At 42.0% G+C, this 20,151-nt stretch overlaps 1 protein-coding gene and 1 long non-coding RNA gene across 14 annotated transcripts in view; one reads left to right on the top strand and one right to left on the bottom strand.

Annotated features, from left to right (window-relative positions):
* Positions 1-979: 979 nt before the first annotated feature.
* On the bottom strand, positions 980-3,843 carry LOC143843201 (uncharacterized). The gene is made up of 2 exons (XR_013233492.1): positions 3,703-3,843; positions 980-1,084 (listed from the first exon to the last, which is right to left on the bottom strand). It is a non-coding gene; the product is annotated as an uncharacterized LOC143843201 (long non-coding RNA).
* A 67-nt stretch (positions 3,844-3,910) lies between these two features.
* ACSL3 (acyl-CoA synthetase long chain family member 3) overlaps positions 3,911-20,151 on the top strand; it is a 60,518-nt gene continuing 44,277 nt past the window's right edge. For 2 of the 13 annotated variants that reach the window (XM_077348910.1, XM_077348900.1), the window contains exons 1-2: positions 4,014-4,199; positions 19,664-19,758. The gene's annotated coding sequence lies outside the window, so the exon portion shown is untranslated. The other 11 variants (XM_077348901.1, XM_077348905.1, XM_077348912.1 and 8 more) reach the window with 11 other exon arrangements.

Genomic DNA, 20,151 nt, shown 5'->3' with positions numbered 1-20,151 from the left:
ATGTTCGAGTATGAGTCTTCAAACTTTGCTATAAATTGAGCCCATCCACCCTTTCCAAAGTCTGAAAGAATACTTTTGTGTGTTACGAAAGGGACCATAACTCACAACGATATCATCTGTTTCGAATACTGAAGATCCCAAGATTCCCTGTCATGTCCATTTTCAGGATCTCGAGCAGAAAATCTCAAGTTCAGTTCCCATCATGTCAATTAGAAGATCTCAAGAGGAATGCCTTGCTCTGCCTAAGACTCTGGAGCAGCTTTTCTCAACTTTTTTACCATTGAGAAACCACTGAAACATTCTTAAGGTTTTGGGAAACCCCAGAAGTGGCATGATCATGCAGAATATGTTTGGGAAGCATAGCTGTGTAAACTTCCCACCCGGGGGCCGCCCCTTTCCCACCCCCATCCCAGTCATTTTGGGAGGGGGGGCAGGTTGATATGAACCTATATGGTCATATCACCTGATAAATGTTTAAACAATTAAAAAAATATGTATTTAAAAACTTCCACCTATTTGGGAAACCCTTCCAGGGCTGTCAAGAACCCTTGAGCTGCTATTGGTCAGAGTAGACAATACTGACTAATGGGCTGACTTAGTATAAAGGAATTTCATATCCCCTGCTATTAGGGTTGCCAACTCTCATCTGGAAATTCCTGGAGAGTTGGGGCCATGCATGGAGAAGTGAGGGAACCTGGCAGGCACGTGATACTATAGAATTCACCCTCCTAAGTTGCCATTTCTTCCAGGGGAACCAGTCCCTAGAGCAGGGGTAGTCAACCTGTGGTCCTCCAGATGTTCATGGACTACAATTCCCATGAGCCCCTGCCAGAGTTTGCTGGGAATTGTAGTCCATGGACATCTGGAGGACCACAGGTTGACCACCCCTGCCCTAGAGTCAGATCTTTTGCATTTTTGGGTGAACACTTGGGTGGTTGATCAGCTTACTAGCTGCTGAATTCACTCCCATGACTAAAAAGACATTCTAATGTTTTTACTTTGTTCTCTCAGCTACATGGAACTGAACATACTTTCTTCTGAATCTGTCAACTTCTTGGTATTCATGAAGAAGTATGGCTCAGCACTGGAAGGAAAACAGAAACAAACAGGGAAGATTTTTTTCAATTTTCAGTTCAAATGAATCCACATACCTATCATGGTAATATTTAAACAATTTCAAACACTTACGTGTAGCACACATTTGAATCCTCATTAACACACATACATTTAATTAACTTCTATTCAGAACAAACACTGTTTTTCTACTAATCACAAGCCAGTTATGCCAGACAGAAGATCCTCTTGTAAAAAAAGGATATGTGCAATCACAGATGATTCTGTGAACAAGTTGTGCAGGCTACAACTGATGTCTTGTTTCTCTCAGGCCAAATCTTAGCAATAAGAAACAACTAGAGTCAGAACTTAGTGGAAACTCCAAGTGCCCTTGGAATCTTAAAAGCTGAAACAGTAATGTTCCCTAGTTCTATGGAATGTGTAACTGACTTTAGTTTGCAAATTTCTACTGTAGTTTCTGAACATTTTCATGAATGTCTATGGAAGTTCTTCAATTCACTCCCTTTCTTCCTCTCTACAGTGTGCAATCTGTAACCCACTCTAGCAATCATGACTGAATTTAAGCCAACATGTGTTAACTGAAAACAAAGGAAGCAAACCGGAGAAGGTTTGATCCCCACTATGAGGTTTGTCTAGGGTTGCCAGGTCCATCTTGGGAAATTCTTGGAGATATGAGGTCAGTGCCTAGGGAAGGCAGAGTTTAGAGATGGAAAGGAGCTCAGCAGGGATGTGATGCCATACAGGCTGTCCTCTAAAGCTACCTTTTTCTTCAGGGTAATTGATCTCTGTAGTCTGGAAATCAGTTGTAATTCTGATAGAATTCCAGACTCCAAGCCCAGGGTTGGCAACTCTACCCGTGGCTGAATTCCTCTGTGGAACAGCAAATTACAGTTCTATTTCCTCTGCCAGCTCATTTTGGAAAAAGCCACATTTCAATTAAAACAAAAACGATTTGCATGCAGAAGATCCCAGGCTCAATGCCTGCCATCTCCGGGTAAAGAATCACAGGTAGCAGGTACTGGAAAAGATCCTTCTTACATCAAGAGCTCTTTGTACTCAGGGTTGATAATTTGAGCTAGATGAACAAATGGTCAGACCCCGTGTGTTCACAACTTTATACTTTTGTACCAGCTGGGTCAAGACTGTGTAAAGTAGAAACATACAGTATCAGACAGGATATTATTAATAAATAAACTGGTACAATACATTGCTAAACGAAGCAGTATTTCAGTCGCAAATACCTTATGGATCTCCAACCTCTTTTCTGAAGATGACTGGCCCAGGCTAGTTTTAACACACCTTTCCTGCTGAACAGGTTTTACCCACAAACAGAACATGAGCATATTTACTAGAAGCATGTGTGATGCAGCAAACAAAGCAAAATATTAAGATCCTGTGCTAGCACATAGACCTACCTTAGTATAACAACCATAGAATGAAAGGGAGGCAAGTTTCTAAAGAGTGAATAACTTAAAATGGAATCAGCTGTAGAAGTTCTCTGCAAATCCTTGAAATATCCACATCAAAGACCACTACACCTCACCCGTAATTGCATTTGCTGCTGCTATACTTGTGCTTTTGGCAGAAGCCTGTAAAATATAAGCTACAGGTGCTTGTCTTTATGCACTCAGACACATGCACTTGGCAAGGATTCAGGTAACTGGGCTTCCAGGCATGTTTAAGTTTGCCTGTAATTCACCTGTTGCAAGGCTTGCGGCAAATGACCTGCCACGTGGAATTGCTCTAGGTATAAAAACACCAAGTGGAAAATCATATCCATAGGCAGCAGCTTCCTATGTTGCTTATTTGGGGCTTTAGTGCAGCGGTAGAAAAAAGTATTTGCAAAGTAAGTGGCGTATTCCATGGCCATTATCTCGTTCCATAACGGAGTGGGACAATGAGATTGAGGTGCATCTACTGAGGTCATCTTGCAGAGCACTGTGAAAATCTATTATTATTTATTCATTTACATCACTTTGTTCAACATGGTTAGATGTTCACAACTTACACATGACATGCAATCATGCTGCAGTTTGTAAAATACATGGAACTCTCAAACAAAGCAAATTCCGTTGAAAGCAATGGGACTTACTTCTGGGTAAACATTGTTGGGCTCCCTATTTGTTGCTAGAAACTAATTACGATTTAAAAGTGGCTTTACTTTTGCATAAATGTATTTAGGAATGCACTTCGTAGGTGCAGTTCCATGGATTTAGAATATAACGCTGTTTTGGATTGCAGTGAAAATAGGCCTTCATACTGCGACATTAATGATCATTCTAAGTGGCTGAGCACAGAAAGGAGTGGGGAACCCCTCCCTTAATTAGAAATTGTGTCTTCGAAATGAACCATAACCTCAGACATCTGGCTTCAAGTGTTCCATTCAAGTTCTTCCAGCACTATGCTGATAGCTTTAGATAGCATTTGGGGATTAAATTATTATGTAATAAATAATAACCTGGCTAGATTTCGGAGTTAAACGGCAGTGGGTAAGCAGCCAGCCATACTGCTTTGCATAATGAACAAAATACCAGCAGTTCACGGTACTTCCGAAATAATACAGCTCGGTAGTAAGACCCATGCATCAGCAGACGGTCAAAGGGAAGAGAATGACGACGTCAGGTTTACCGAAGCACGGAGGTTATCTCTCGGTCTGCCTGGCTGTCTGTCGGCACGCCGAGCCTTCCTTCCCCGTCCTTTTGCTCCCTCCAGCACGAGCCCCGCGTCGCACAAACAGCCTCCTCCCGCGCCCGTGACCCCGAGCGGTGCCTGACCGATAGTAACCCTCGCCCCGCGCACGCGCTTCCTTCCCTCCGCCGCGCGCAGCCACAGCCGTTTAGAACGTAGCAGAGCCAGCCCCTCGCGCGCCACTCGGCGCGGGCCAATGAGGAGGCGCCGTTCGCCCATAGGGAAGGAGGATGCTCGGCGAGAGGAGCAGCGGCGGCAGCTACAGCGAGGTGCGCGAGCTGGGAGGGGGGAGGACGGGGTGGGGTCGGGAGGGGCGCCAGGGCCGGGCCCCGCGATTGGCTGCGCCGCGCTGGCCCGCCTGACGTGGAGGCTGCGCTTCGCCAGGCCAGGGTCCCTCTGGGCACACGCGCCGGTGCGGCTTCCCTCCGGCAGCGGCGGTGAGTGTGGCAGAGCGAGCCTGAGGGGGAGCCCGGGCGGGGGTCGGCCCGACGAGGGAAGCCCCTTCCGGGCCCAGGCTGAGGGGCGAGCCGGTGGGCCCGTCCGGAACTGAGGGGAGGGGGAGAGGAGGCAGGCAGGCAGGCCGGCTGGCCGCACGCTTCGGGCGCCCTGGAGGGGCGAGGGAGGGGACTGTGATGTCAGGATGGCATGATTTCGTTCTGGGGCGATTAATCCCGAAGAATCGCACGCTGAAATACACGTAGGCAGTTTCATTTTCCTTGGAGGGGATCGATTCGCTCCTGCACGGCTTCCTCCTCGTTGTTGACGGCGTGTGATCTTAGCATGTCTGCCGACTCGCACTAGAGGAAGGGCAGCGCTTTCAGACGCGTCCCACAGTACGGTCCTAAACAGAATGACCGCAGTCTAAGTAGGATTCGAGTGGGAAGCTGTGTTGAAGGGAGCGGGTGTAGAATCGCACGGCTGCTAGCTCGGGATTAAATAGGCAAATGTGAAGCTGCCTCTAATTACTCCTTAATGACTCTTTTACTTCTTGTTGTTATAGTCACAGTGGATGGATAAAAGGACTAATAAGGATTCAGATTTGTAATAGAATCAGGGGTGAAAGCGGCCCTGCAAACCTGCATGAAAATTTGTGATGCACAGATTCAGGCACACATACACACACCCAGACTGGTTCTGTGGTCACAGTCATTAATGTAAATTAGATTTGCAGTTCCATATATGGAGTGCTAATGCTATGTAGACATGTGGTAACACCAGCAGAAATTTGGCTGAGAAAAAGGAATCCTACACATATTGTGTACAAAAGAAAGCCGTGCAGCTAAATGTTAGCATGTTTGGAAGGAATATTTTTTCACTTCTAGTCCATCATTTGGGCCTTGAGTGTGATAGAACTAAGTCTTTTCTGTATTTGAGTTCAACTTTCACACAAACCATACTTACTCAGGTGCATGCATGGCTGTCAGTATACACTGTATTAATAACACATAGGCACTAAGTGCAGATGACATCTAGTAAACAAAACTATTCTGTAGTTAGTGGGAAACTTGAGTAGAGTTTAGGGGCTTTGACTAAGTATCATTAGGCTCTGATGTTCTTACACAGTCTTGTAGTCAGAAGGTTGGCAGAATAGGATACTGTAAATAAGTCTTATTTGTTTTTGCAGTGGTTGTAATCTGTGCTATCTTAACCAGATGCAGACAAGTGGAACCAAGAGTTAACTCATTATAATTATTATTAGTTTTCTACATCCAAAGAAAGGGGCTCTCAACAACAGAAATTGAGATCCAAGCCCTCTGCTTGAATATGCTGTGGGTTAAAATCCTGTTAATGTTAGTGTGCCAGAAAACATGGCTGATAGATATTCAGTGCATTTCTGTGGCCATGCTGCCTCTTGCAGCTATATAAGCTGTTTCTTTGATACAGTATTAGATAGCTTCCTCAGTAGTGAAGTGATGGCTCACTTATATTTTGATGGTTCATTAAAATTAGGTTGAAATCATACTGGGCTAATTAATAGCAGCTTGTAGATCACGATCAGATAATTATCCAACAAAATTTAGCTGCAGGTTCTTAACATGATCTACATCACTGTTTGTATTCCTTATGTAGTATTACTTTTTCAAGAAGCAATTAAGGCATGTTGCGTAATGTGATGAATCCTGTTTGTCAATGAAGACTCTTTTTGCAGATAGGTGACTTTATGCCTTGCTGCTACTAATCAGTAATTCAGTACTAATCAGTGAATCAATAATACACACATAAATGGGAAGCTATTCTGATATGGATTTATGAATGATGAGACTTCAAAGCAAAAGGCCACGGAAATCCTCTGTTAATGTTGGTAGATCAAGATGGGTAGCCATGTTAGTCTGTATATAGCACTAGAAAAGAGCAAGAGACCAGTATCACCTTAAAGACTAATAATATGTGTAGCAAGATGTGAGCTTTTGTGAGTCACTACTCATTTCTTTAGACTAATGAAAACTTACACCCTATCACAAATTTTGTTAATCTTTAAGGTGCTACTAGACTCTTGCAGTCTTCTTCTGTTAATGTTATCACACACAACATTCTGCAGTTTTAGTTTGCTAGTAGGCTGGAGGGCTGGAATGAAAGTTGTGTTAATCCAGAATTTGTAATGTGAACACTAGGATTCCAGAACCCAGTTCTGTGCACTTGAGCAGTGTTTTATAAGTACAACAGAAAGTGTGCAACAAGCATTTTCTGATGTTGAAATGAATGAGATAGCCCCTGCTTATGTAGAATAGACAGTAGAAACCTGTACTTGGAGAAAGAAAGAAATATATTTGTTCTTTACTGGTTACCTGTGAGGCTCTAGGGTAGTAGTAAGTGCAACTAGCTTTGATATCTTCAAGAGAAGGAAGGTGGCATGGTATAACTGGATCTTAACAGATCTTGTACTCTGGAGAGTATTTGGAAGGGAAAAAGCGCAGAGAAAGACAGTGGCAAACCACCTTTGTTTTTCATTCACCTTAAAGCCTCTTTGCTATGTCACCATTAAGTCAGCTGCCACTTGACTGCATTTTACAAATATACACACACACCTGGAGACTCTTCCATTCTGTTCACTGATATATCCCTTGTAGAACTAGTCTCCTCATCTTAATTCCATAGGGAATCTCTGATTAAAAACATTTGAGGTTGGAAGAACTGCTGTACTGTCAGAGGCTTGCTCAGTTGGAGCATGTGTGAGAACAGTGCTTGTTTTTCAGGTTTTCTATAGTCAGGGGACTCTTTCCTCAGCTTGTCTATTGCGGAACCCCAGCATGTTGCAGAGATTTCTAGGAAGCATTTTAGAGGAGAAGGACCCTTTACAAGATAAGATCAAAAGGTCATTTCCTGAGTTTAGGACTATTGGATTTCACTGTGTTAACCCACATAACTTTAGATTCCATGACCACCACTACCAGTTATGCGCTATAGAGGAAGATGTGTAATATATGCAAGCAGTTGTTTCAAGAATCCCAGGGTTCCCCATAGCATAGTTTGAGAATTTGAGGTTATAGTGTACATACTGTCAGTATAATACACATACTGCCTTGCTTGTAAGAAAATGTGAGAAACATTACTTTGTTTTATTGTATTACTTTGCTTTCACTTCAGGTGTTTTAATCGAAATAGTACATATGAGTAATCTCCAAATAGAATCCACCCTAATTAAATCATATAAAAATGGTAGTAGTGTATGTTTCCTTTAATGGTTTACACTTTCTTTGAATAACATCACCCAGTTTCAGCCACCTTCTCTTTCATTTACTAGCTAGAAATAAGCCATACAGTTCACTGTTGTACTACTACCACTAATTGTTGCGATACTGGTGGTTATGTTCCATTTACCAGAATAAACCATCCCTATAACATTTAAATATATATTTTTTTGTCATTCACCTTGAATCTCAGTGGGAAGGGCAGACCCTAAGGTAGGCTTTCTCAACCAGGGTTTCGTGAAACCCTGGGGTTTCTTGAATGGGTAGGGTTTTCTGAATGAGTAGGAGTTAATTATTTTTTAAATATATTTTTAAAAATTGTTAAACATTTATTGGGTGATAGGACCATCTATGGTAATTTCAATCTACCCCCCCCTCCCAAAATGGCCAATGATGGGCCTGGAGGAGGTGGGAAAGGGAGGGGATCTAGATGGGCGTGTACACAGCTATGCTTCCTAACCACATTTCTACACAATTGTGCTACTTCTGGGGTTTCTTTAAGCCTGTAGAGTGTTTCAGGGGTTTCTTGAAAGTAAAAAAGTTGAGAAAGGCTGTCCTAAAGAAAGCATACTGCTGGTAGCAGTAAGGATAAACAATCCATATTGAAACAACAAAGATAGGTTTCAGAACTTATCTGTTAGAAATAACACTAATTGCTTTTAAACTCAAGGATGTTCTTCACCTTTTGATATTGGCAAATTTTCAACACCCCTCCACAAAAAAGTACATGGTTGCTTACAAATCATAACATGCTTTTCTCCTAGTAACTCGATTATAATGGACAGAGGGTTGTTATAGGCCTTATGTGCTAACTCAGCCAGCCACAATGCTACACAAGGGGGATGGTTTGCAAAGGAAGGAGAGCAAAATTTCTCTTACACTGATAGTATTCTGGCTTCCTGCAGGTATGTTTTTCAGCTGAAGGTAGTATTTTCCAAAACACTATGGGTTGGATCCAGATTAAGAAGAAGAGTTGGTTCTTATACGTCACTTTTCTCTACCAGAAGGAGTCCGAAAGTGGCTTACAATCACCTTCCCTTTCCTCGCCTCAGTTGTCACTTTCCACATATTCCCCTTTCCTGCTGCAGTCCCTCTACATGTTGTTGCTTAGGATTCATTATCCCTCAAGAACAATATTTCATGGTGTGGACTTCAGTCGAAGGGAAGAGGCAGGAAAGTTTAATTCCCGCTGCTGAAATAGTTATTCTGAATCCAATATCTGGGAAAATCCATTGCCAGATCTCTTGATAGCTATAATTTTATTTGAAGTTGGGGCAGAGTCCAAAGTAAATTGGGACTGTGGTGGAAAGGAGAGTGAAAGGAAGAACCACAAACTCATGAAAGACAGAGTGAGGAGGGTATTGGGGATATGACGAAATGGCATCGGAAAGAAAAGGAAAATGTTAGTCCTCAGTGACTATCTGCTGAACAGTACAGAACATCACGTGTCCAGGCCTGACACACTAGCCTGAAAGGTGTAATGCTTGCCCAGGACAAAGATATTGCAGACTGGATGCCAAGTCTGTTCAAACCTACAGATTATTATTTGTGATGATGGTCCATATGAAAACAAATGACACAACCATGAACACTATCACACACATGTAGGTTTACTATGAAGTTCTCCTTGGGAGCCAGCTGAAGAGAGTGGGATTCTTTTCAATCCTTCCCATCAAAAGTTTAGGAATGGAAGATAAGGGAGGTAAACTGGCTGCTTTGGTGGTGCCAGCAGGAGCTTTATTGATTCTGGGACCACAAGCTATGTTTTTTGGAAGACAGCCTACTAACATGTGATAGCGTTCAGGTATCAAGATTGGAAAATAATGTGTTTTTCAGCAACCTTTGGAAAGTCATCGAGGGCTTTAAATTGACACCGCAGAGGAAAGGAGATGACCAGCATAGGGATTTCAGTGAAGGTGAGCAAACGGCAGAAGCCCACCTGGGAAGGCCAGGTCAAATGGAGCAGTGTGAGGCTTCAGAGGTTCCTTTGTAATAATGCTCCAAGCTGGGGCAATAAGAAGGAAGAACTTGAGTTTCTAACGTGGACAGAGGGATATGATTTAATAGGCTTTACAGAGACTTGGTGGAATGATTGTGGTTAAAATCCGCAACAGACTGCATGACCATGATGAGGAGGTGGAAGGTACACTCCTTGAGCAACTTGACAGTGTATCCAAATAACATCTTGTAGTTAGGGGTGACTTCAACTTCCCTGATGTGTGCTTAGAGACAAACTCGGCTAAAAGTCACACAACTTCCTGATCTGCCTGCCCAACAACTTCCTTTTTCATATGCTGGAGAAAGCTATAAGGAGCTTGGCTATAATTAACTTAATATCAACCAACAGTTAAAAATTGGTAGATGGGGTGGGGACCTCTGAGGGAAATGATTATGTCCTTCTTGAATTCTTTTTGCTCTGGGGGCCAAGGATGTTTGTAGCCAGACGTGTATGTTAGATTTTGTAGGGCAAACTTTAGTGAACCCAGAAAGTCACTCCATGGGTAAGAATGATGAAAGGAAAAGTAACAAGTGAAGGGAGGCCTCTCCTAAAGCAAGAGCTTGCAAGATCAAGTCATTACTGTTCCAGCAAGACGGAAACATTGTAGGGAGTCCAAGAACCCACTGTGGATGAACAGAGAACTCCATGATGAACTGTGGAAGAAAAAGGAAATGTTCAAGAAATGGAGGGAAGGACTTACTTCTGAAGGGTATCTAAATGTTGCTAGGCAGTATAGGTCAGCCATCAGAGAAGCCAAAACTCAGAGTGATCTGAGGCTGGCCAGGGAGGCTCGCCACAACATGAATAACTTATTCAGCTATGCAAATTCAAAGAGGCGCTACAACTACTGTTGGGTAGAAATATAGAAACTCTATTGAAATATAGAGGACAGAGAGAGATCAGAAAGTCTCAATTTTTGGCTCAGTTTTTTTTTTTTCCTGAAGAGTACAGGTCCATCTAGAGACGCTGTAGGTAAGCCAGGGCATCCAGGTTACAATGCAATACAAAAACCTTTAAGGACATCCAAGATATAAAGCAGCATACAAAATTAATTCGATGACAGATTTATAAAACAATAAAAATTGCAGATGACCACGGAACAGTTGGTACAAAAGTCTCAAAACCTGTACCTTTTACTATCCTGTGGGCCATAACTATAGATAAAAACTTGTCCACCAGTTCTTTCTTTACAGGGAGTTCTCCTATACCTGCCTTCATTGACTGCAGAGGAAATACATTTAGTCTAGCTAACATAAGTGTTATGTGAGACAATGGAATTATTAGGGTTGAAAAATAATGTGCCATAGAGTTTGGGATATAATATAGACCAAGAACATGACTCCCCTGCACCAGCATAAATTGCCTAGAGGTGAATATCCTGGGCATCCAGTTATTAGAGGTTGTTGAGAGGCATCTGGCTGCATTAGATGAGTACAAATTTTCCAGGCCAGACGGTTTCTAGAGAGAAAAGTTTTTGGAGAGCCTGCAGAGTGTGTGTCCATCATCTCCAAGACCTCTTGGGAATGGGAAATATGATAAAAGACTGGGGGAGGATGAATGTTATCCTAGTCTTCAAAAAATGGAGGATGACCCAAGAAACTATAGACTAGTCAGTCTGACCTCTTTCCCCAGGAAGATATTGAAGCAGATTTTAAAGGGGTTAGTCAGCATCTGAAGGACAACTTAGTGATCTGAGGAAGGATTTGTCCCCAACAGCTTCTGCCAGACCAACCTCATATCCTTATTTGATCGAGTGATGGGCTTACTGGATCATAGGAATGCTGTTTACTTTGGTTTAAGTAAAGCTTTAGTAAAGTCTCATGATGTTCTGATGGGTAAACTGGAGAACTGTGGACTACTATCTAGGATAGTTAGGTGGATAGGGAACTGATTGGAGAACTGTACCCAGGGAGTAGTCAATGTTTCAGCTGATGGGGTGCCGCAGGGCTTGATTCTGGGGCTGGGACTTTTCAATATTTTTATAAATTATCTAAATTGGGGTGGGGGACTAATTAAAACGGTAGATGATATAAAATTGGGAGGACTAGTGAACACTTGGGAAGGTAGAGATAGAATTTAGTACACTGGAAAATTGAGCAGATGTGAACAATATTGAGTTAAACAAGGATAAATGTAGAATTCTACATCTGGGGAATAAAAATGACATGGATGGAGAATAAACCTCTGGGTAGCAGTGTGGGTGAACAAGATCTTGGGGTACAGGTAGACTGTAAGCTAAATATGAGCATTCATTATGATGCAGTGATAGAAAAGGCTATGTGGTTTTGCGGTGTATCAGCAGGGGCATAATATCCACATTGGATGATGTCAGAGGAGGTTGTGAGGGGGATATCATTGCTCTCTTTAAATATTTGAAAGGCTGTCACTTAGAAGGGACAAGGCTTGCTGTTCTTGTTGGCAGCAGAGGGTAGGTCTTGTAATAATGCGTTTAAATTATGGGCGGAAAGATACAGATAGGATATTAAGTATATTTTTTGCAAGAAGAGTAGTGGAATTGGCTGCTTAGCACACACATACCCCTGCCCCTGCATTGGCTGCAGGCCCATAGCCAGAAATTTTAGAGGAGGAGGAGGCGGCAATTTTTTTGTTAAAGGGCAGGGGAGGCACCAATCTCTATGGGAGAGGATGAAACAGGGAAGGTTGTACAAGGCAGGGAGGGGAGGCTGGCTGGAGGAGAGGAGAATGATAAGTGGGAAGCTTTCAAGGCAGCAAAGCTTCTAGTCCAAAGCACTGCACAAGGAAGACTCTACTGCAGGGAAGAGGTATCATCCATCCAGCCACATGGAAGGAGGCATGGGTCTAGGCTCCTCCTACAGCAAGAGGAAAGCAGATCGATGGGGCAGGGCATGTTTTGATTGGGCCATCGTTTGTGGTCCTGACTGGAATACTTCAAGCAGTGGCTGCATGAATAGTCAGGGATTCTTAGACCGATCCTGCATTGAGCAGGGGGTTGGACTAGATGACCTGTACGTCTAATTAATCTAGATTACTACGTTGTTACTGTCCAGGCTAGCCTGATCTTGTCTAATCTTGGAAGCTAAGCGGGGTTGGCCCAGGTTAGTGTTTGGGCAGGGTTAGGGGTTAGGGCATGTGCTGCAAGCCCCAAGCAAGTCCAGGGTTGCAACACATAGACAGGCAATGGCAAACTCCCTCTGACCATCTCTTACTTTGATAACGCTATGTGATTTATTGGCATTTCCAGCACTACAATTCATATACTTCAGAATGCTTATTCAGTTTGGGACCTTCTGTGGATGTTTTAAATACAATTAAAGGTATTAGGAATCCCATATCTTGTGTCTCATAGCTGTTCTTTCACTGGCATACACGGAGTAAGGTAGGAGATAATGATCAGAAGGTCAAGTTTAATTTGTGTTAAATAATTATGCTTCCAAGAGTTATCTGAGAGTGGTGTGAATATCTAGAATACATTTCACTCGCTCACATGGGCAAGCAATTTTTAATGACACTTTTTGAAATATCTTAAAAGTAGAAATTAAGTTACTATTTTAAAATTAAGTTTTCTTTGAAATGGCATTTATGAAGAAAGGTAATTTTTTGGGCACTTTCTTACCCATTCCCAGAAACCTGGCAGAACCCTGTACATTGATAGTGCTACATACAAATAATGATAGCTATGAATATAAAGTAGAATTTCCCAAACTTCTTGAATTTGTAAATGTAAAGGCACATACACAGTCATTATTTCTGTCCATTGCTATATAACCTGTGGCTTGGAGCCATCTTCAGTAAAAGGGTAAGGGATCCATAGAAATGAGATGGCATATGAACTGAAACGCCTATCAACCGCTCATATGGTCTTGGAGAGACTTCTCCCTATTTATAGACATGTAAATATAGGTGCAAGAACATGCATAGGTGGCTCTTCATATGGCTGCAGACAATTTTTGCTCTAGAAGTCATGCATGTCAATCCAGATTCATGATCCATTCTGTAAGTAATAAGATTATGAATTATTCTAAGTGTAAATAATCTTTTTTCTAAAGAAAAATATTAATGTTGGCATTAAATATGATTGCAGCCTACACTTTTAGTGTGTGGAGGATTTGAGCCTGATGAACTAGCTATTTCCTGAAACACAGGCTGTTCTGTCTCTAAGAAGACATGTCTTTTTTTTGTTTTACATGTTAAGGAACTTAGGGTTTTGATATTTATTATATGGATTCAAAATTGGCATCATTAGCATGACTTAGATCATATCTTACCTTGATTTGTTAACTAGGAAAACAGTTATACGTCACCTTTGGCCAGAGGCATGCCCTCTGCAGGCAACACAAAACACTGGATTTAAATGAGATATGCAAGATGATTTTATTTTGAGATCAAAGGCACCCTCTAGGAATCCTTCACTGACATGATTTTGGCACCAGGCCTCTATTAGTAAAGTGACTGTCTAGTGTACCACAGTAGAAGAAGGGGCATGGCAAGAGGTGATTCCTACAGATGGACGGAATTGTAGGACATGTAGGAGTCCTTGCCCTTCCCTGACATATGCAGTAGCTTCATGCTGCCAGTCAACATTGACAATAGGAAGCAGGGTATTAGATACAAGCTCTCAGTCACTGCCATGAGATCTGAGACTGAAGGAGAGCAGTCATAACCTGAGTTTCATGTGGAATTGTTAAATCGTGAGGGGTAAATCAATGTGTGTCACAATACAGATGCACTCTCTCTGCATTACATTCAATTTGGATAAGATTTTGTATCTGATCTCGCTAGTGGCGTGTAAGTGGAAAGCTACTTTCATGTGTGGATTTTAGTTGGATCGGATTAATGTGGGTGTGGAGGAGGATAAAAGATAGGCATCTAGTTCTGCATATTACCAGATGGGGTTTGGTAAAAAAAGGAATTACATAGATTACAAGCTTTCACAAGCTACACTTGCAACTGTTTGAAGCCACATTAATGTGGTCACAGAGACAATGTGTATAGACAGTTACCATACATGGACACATTACTGACCCACATAATGTATGTTCATAGGATACGTCCCTGATCAGATCTTTGTCCAAATGGATCCACACTGACAATGGCCTAGTATACAGGCAAATCAGACTGTTGCAACTTAGTCCAAACTTTTACAGAGACTTGCAGATCTCTAAAATCCAACAACTGATCCCTCCAAACCCTCAGAAAAATTACTACTAATCAACTTACACCCATTTCAAAAGAATTTTACAGTATTTAAATTTCAAGGAACCTTTTTCTCTCAGAAAGAATGGAAGAATCTTTAACTATCCAGTTATACATAGCTAATACTGAGGTATTGTTTTTTTAGATTTCTGTCTCAGTAACGATGACAAAATTCAGAATCACTAAATGTTCTCTATATTCCCGTTTTATTCATTACCAGTCTGAGGATTTCACTAAGAAGTTCCAAAGCATATCCTCATCTTCCTTATACTCAACAATAACTAATCATTGATTGACAAAAGGGAAAATTACATGATAATTAAATCAAATATAGTCACTTTTTGTCTAGAGTCATTTGCCATGGTCTCCAGGTCAAAAGTATTTAACCATGTCAACACTCTGAGGCTCAGCTGGGAGGGGATTCCAAGCTAGAATGTCAGATCATCTATCCCATCAGAATTTGTTCGTATCTAATTTTTTTTCAGGATTTAAAAATTCTGATGGAGGTGAAAATACCATAGTGCCAGTTTCCAACAGAATATATACCACTGAGGCTTCAGATTGCTATCAGATATTCAGGTTGCTATCAGACACCAGACATTCAGTGACTTTCACCTCACAATCAACCTGACAATGAATCAATTTATGCAAGAAATACATTTTCTGGACTTTATTGAAAAATACACAATGGACGCTTAGATACCATCTTATACCGGAAACCTGACGAACAAACATAGCTGCATACCTCCAGCTACCATCCTAAACATAATGATTCAGGAGATATAACTCGGCACAGGCAGTCACTTATGGGGAAGTTTCCGTGTTTGGGTAGAGACAGAAGGAGTGCAGTTTCAGGGGTCTCTGAGCATTCCACTCTCGGCATTCCACAGTTGGGGATGCATCTGTCCACTTGAAAAGGACCCATGGTGAGAATAGGCTCCGTGTCTGCTTTTTTGTTAGTGAGGCTATGTTGGAACCTGCCAGATTTTGATTGTATGAATTATTATATATTTCCCATTTTTACCTTAAATGTTGTTATTTAAGGAAATATACTTTGAACAGAAATAAGCATTCAGTTCTGAAGACTGCATATCTGTATAGCAGACCTTACAAAACACAGGTTGTCAGCAACTGTAGCTGGGTAGCTGAACGTGATTATACCCTAGATTCAAATGTGTAGCCGGGTCGGTCTGAAGTAGCACAATAAAATTAGAGTCCAGTAGCACCTTTAAGACCAACAAAGATTTATTCAAGGCGTGAGCTTTCGAGTGCAAGCACCCTTCGTCAAGGCTCACGCCTTGAATAAATCTTTGTTGGTCTTAAAGGTGTTACTGGACTCTGATTTTATTGTGATTATACCCTAAACCTGGTTTAGAAGGGACTGTTTGCAGAGCTGAGGGAAGGCCAGAGTCCCGGGCCTGCTTTCCCTTCACACGCACTTGCCCGCCCGCCTGCCTCTCCGCAGTGAGAGACTGGGCCCACCCTCCCCTCCAAGCCTTGCTTAGCGTTGAAATCGAAGCCCCGAGGAATGCGCGAGAGGCCAGCTGCTGCCGCCGCCTTTCCTTGCAAGGGCTCCTGGAAGCGCCCTTCGCGCGGACCAACCTCGACATAGTCGGCAGGGGCGGGCTGCTGGAGGAAGCCCCGCTACCTTCGGCCTCGTGGGGAAAGAGCGAGCTCCTTTGTCTGGTCCACAGGTGGGGGGTGGAGAGAAGCGGCCGGCGACCGGCGCGTCACAAAGCGGATTTTCCGTTTCCAAGGAAACACCTATTCGGAGGTGGCTTTTAACCCCCGAACGCGAGGAACTGAATGGCAGTGGGTGCTGCCTGGTGCACCTAGCGGGGGTGGGTGGGGGGACAGGACGAAGCCTGGCCACCCACCCAGGTGGATCGCAGGTAAGCTTTGCTGCAAAGCGGGGAACAGGTTTCTAAAAGATGCCAGCAGCCGTCACCTGGGCAACAGCTTCCAGGGGAACAGAGTAATTGCATACTTTCTTTCTGTCCAGGTTATCCCGTTTCTAAGGCTATATCTTGCAGAACGTGAGAAAATGCATGTACTCATCGGTTAGGGGTGTACACTAGGGGGTGCATTTTCTCCTTTTGAACTTAGGGATGTGTGATGCTTATTTCTACTCCCCCCCCAAATGTTTGCAGATGTGCAACCTCATCTGCCCCCCCCCCCATTTTAGAATAGGGTTGCATAGAAACGTATTGACTGGGTGGGAGGTATCATCAGTTCCTTCAGTATCTGCTATTGCACCAACTAAGGTGTGGATATGTGTGCATTCAATCCACCTGGGGAAAATTATCTGGTGCACATTTACTGAGAAGCAAATATGTGTTTCTTATTAGCTCGACTAATGGATTCCTATTTTGACAACAGGATCTTGCAGCACCTTTCTCCCCATTTGTTTAGAGTAGCTACCTGAAGTGCAGCTGAATAATACATAGTTTCAAAAGTTCAACAGGTAGTAAAATTAAGGAATGTATGTTAAGTAACCACTTGTATGATGAATATGAATTAATAACAGCAAAAAACTGAATAATTAATAGACTGGATTTGCTAAAATAAATTCTGTCCTGCTTTAGCCTAAAAGTATTATAAATTTTCTTTAGCCTTGTGCTTGCAGTAACCCCTATGTGTTTGGATTGGGATGAAGGTCACTTTTAAACAGTAGTAGTAATGTCTGTAAAAAAAAAAAAAACCCTACCCAGTTAGCCAGTCAATACAACACTTCATTCTTGAGATCATACATTACATGTAAACTGTGTCTTTACTGATGCAGAGTCTTTATTGATAAGTAGTAATTACATTAAAGGAAGCTTCACTTCAACAGGTAAAACATATTAGATGTGACTTATATAAATGAAGTCCTCAGTTCAATATTCTGGCATGTGGTCTATAAATAGGATTGCTAATTGCCTGAAGAAATAAAAAATCTCTTGCCATGGAGACAACCACATACGCTTAATGGGATGCTCTTAACCTGATATTGTTACTTACCTGCATGCCATGAAAAACTTAAGGTGCCCATTTGTGTTAAAAGGACGTGACATTTTTCTCTAAGCTGGTTGGTTATATATCCCTAAGACTGAAGAAAACTTTGCCTATTAAAACATCAAGAGATCAAATTTGTTCAAATCCTATATTCACCTGTAAGTCCCATTGATCTGAGGTCTTCTGAGTAAACATCTAAGATACAGTTGACTGTATGCTTAGTATTGCAAGTCTGCAGTCCTAAATATTCCACCTGCAAGGAAGCTATAATGAAAGTGTAATTTGCTTTGGGGAGATGTTTAGCATTGGGCTTCATATCCTGTTAATTTCAGGGGAATTTGTTTGTCCTAATCATAAGTAGAAACTAGTCAGTCTAGTCCAGCATGTTGCTTTCATCACCAGCTAACATGGTGCCCCCTGGAAGTTCATGAGTAAAGATAAAGTTAAATCCTATATCAAGTACATTATGGAGTATTTTACCCTGTTTGGTATTATCCATAGATCTTTCTGCAGCTGATCCCCAGCAGACATAGCATGCCTGGGATGTAGAGCATGGCATGGGTCAGTAATTGGCTGCCTGCTACTGGCTCATGCCATATGGTATTTGTTTGTTTGTTTATTTATTTATCACCACCCCCAAAGGCTCGTGGCGGTTTACATATGTCCAGCTAAAACCCAATTAAAACCCCATTAAAAGGACTATAACAACAATCAGCAGCAAGTGAAGATAGCGGAGCCCTCAACCCCTCACTCATTCATCTACTAGAGGGAAGAAAGCGGAGAGACAAATCAGATTATATCCGTTGTTGGCAACAGGGGGCCCCAATTGCTCTTCCTGCACTAACCTGGCCTCAACCGTAGAGCTGGCAGAAGAGCTCCGTTTTGCCGGTTCTGCGGAATGCACCAAGGTACCGCAGGGCCTGCAGCTCACCTGGGAGCTCATTCCACCAGGTTGGAGCCAGGAACGAGAAGGCCCTGGCCCTGGTCAAGGCCAGGCGTGCCTCTCTTGGGCCGGGTAGGAGAGAGTAGAGATTGTGGGCCGTCTCTGCTGAAGTTGCTGTAACTGGAGGTAATGTTTTCTTGGCACTTAAAAAACAACAACCCCAATTTTAGAAGGAAATTGCAAGTAAATTGTTTTTATTTAAAATTGATGAATATCTTCCAGTTTTATCTTAAAAGTGACATATTCTCCAAAGATTCAGAACTGTCTCATTGTACTGAGTTCTTGCTTGCTCTGAATTCCTAGAAATCTAGGATAATTTTCTAGGAAATTAAATAAGCCTCCTCCTTAGCCTAAGCAAAGTAACTGAAATTGTCCTAAGAAAGTAAACTTTGCATTCTCACAAAAGACAAATTGCAACAGTAAATTCTCATTCTGACTACATGTAATCTTTTGCAGAAGTTTTAATACCTGCCTTACTGCCTTGTAGATGTGTAGTCTTAATCAGGCATGGGTTGGTTAAGACTACACATGGAGATGCTGGACTGGACTCCAGCCATATAGGCAGTTTGAGTGCTTCTGCGTGATTATTGACAGTGTAGTGGCATAGGGACATTATTTCATAGTCCTGTCAGTGCCAGCTCCCAGCCTATGGGTAGTTGTGTATATCTATCACCACAAAGCAGGATTTTAGTAAGCTAGCAAAAGAACTGTTGGTTACTTCATTCCTGACACCGAATTCTGCATATACTGGTGGACGCACATGGCTATCTGGCCACAAGTCAGTGAGCATAAGTGGTTGGTGTAAGGCCAGCAGCAGTTGTAGTGAAGTGATTGAACCTGGAATTGGTATGTTTTGTATCTTACTTAGTCAGAGAGAAATTCATGTTTATCTAATTGTGAGTGTCCCTGAGTACTTGTTGTGCCATATTATTGGGACACACAGCCAAATAAGTTGACACATATACTTTATGAACTGTTCTGATGAAAATTAATTTTATCCCTTCTGTGTATGAATGTTAGGTTACTGCATTTGTTTAGGTGAAACAGCAGTACTTAGTTACTGTTTTATTATTTAATAATTCTAAGTTATTTGTCTTTCAGATTTTGACAGTGTGACCTGTGGCAACTCCAGTTGAGATTAAGGGTCGGGAAACTGTCCTGTCAGTACCAACAACAACAATGAGAAGTCATTTAAGGTTTCTTTGACTCAATGCTTTGTGCTTTACTGCTTGTTACAAGATTATCTGATCAGTTGGTAAACACATTTTAATGGATTCCTCCCCTCCCAATTTAACAAGTGGGCTTTTGAAAGTAATGGGTAAAATCACAGCTTAGATTGGATAATATGGATCAGCTCTAGCAATATCAGGCAGTTTTTCAGAACTCCTGACTAAATTTCGACTGACCTGATCTGGAGAGATGAGCAAGAGCATGATGATTTCTTTGTTTTTTCATACCTGATTTTTACTAAAAACTTCAATGCAAGTTCTCTTAAAGTAAGTTTACTGACTTCTATGGAACTGATTGGTGTAATGCTGGGGACCAAAATTCATTAATATGTCTAAGAAAATATACTGTACACAGTGACT

Source organism: Paroedura picta, chromosome 8 (genome assembly GCF_049243985.1).
Source record: "Paroedura picta isolate Pp20150507F chromosome 8, Ppicta_v3.0, whole genome shotgun sequence".
NCBI lineage: Eukaryota > Metazoa > Chordata > Lepidosauria > Squamata > Gekkonidae > Paroedura > Paroedura picta.
This window is presented reverse-complemented; position numbering and strand designations above follow the sequence as displayed.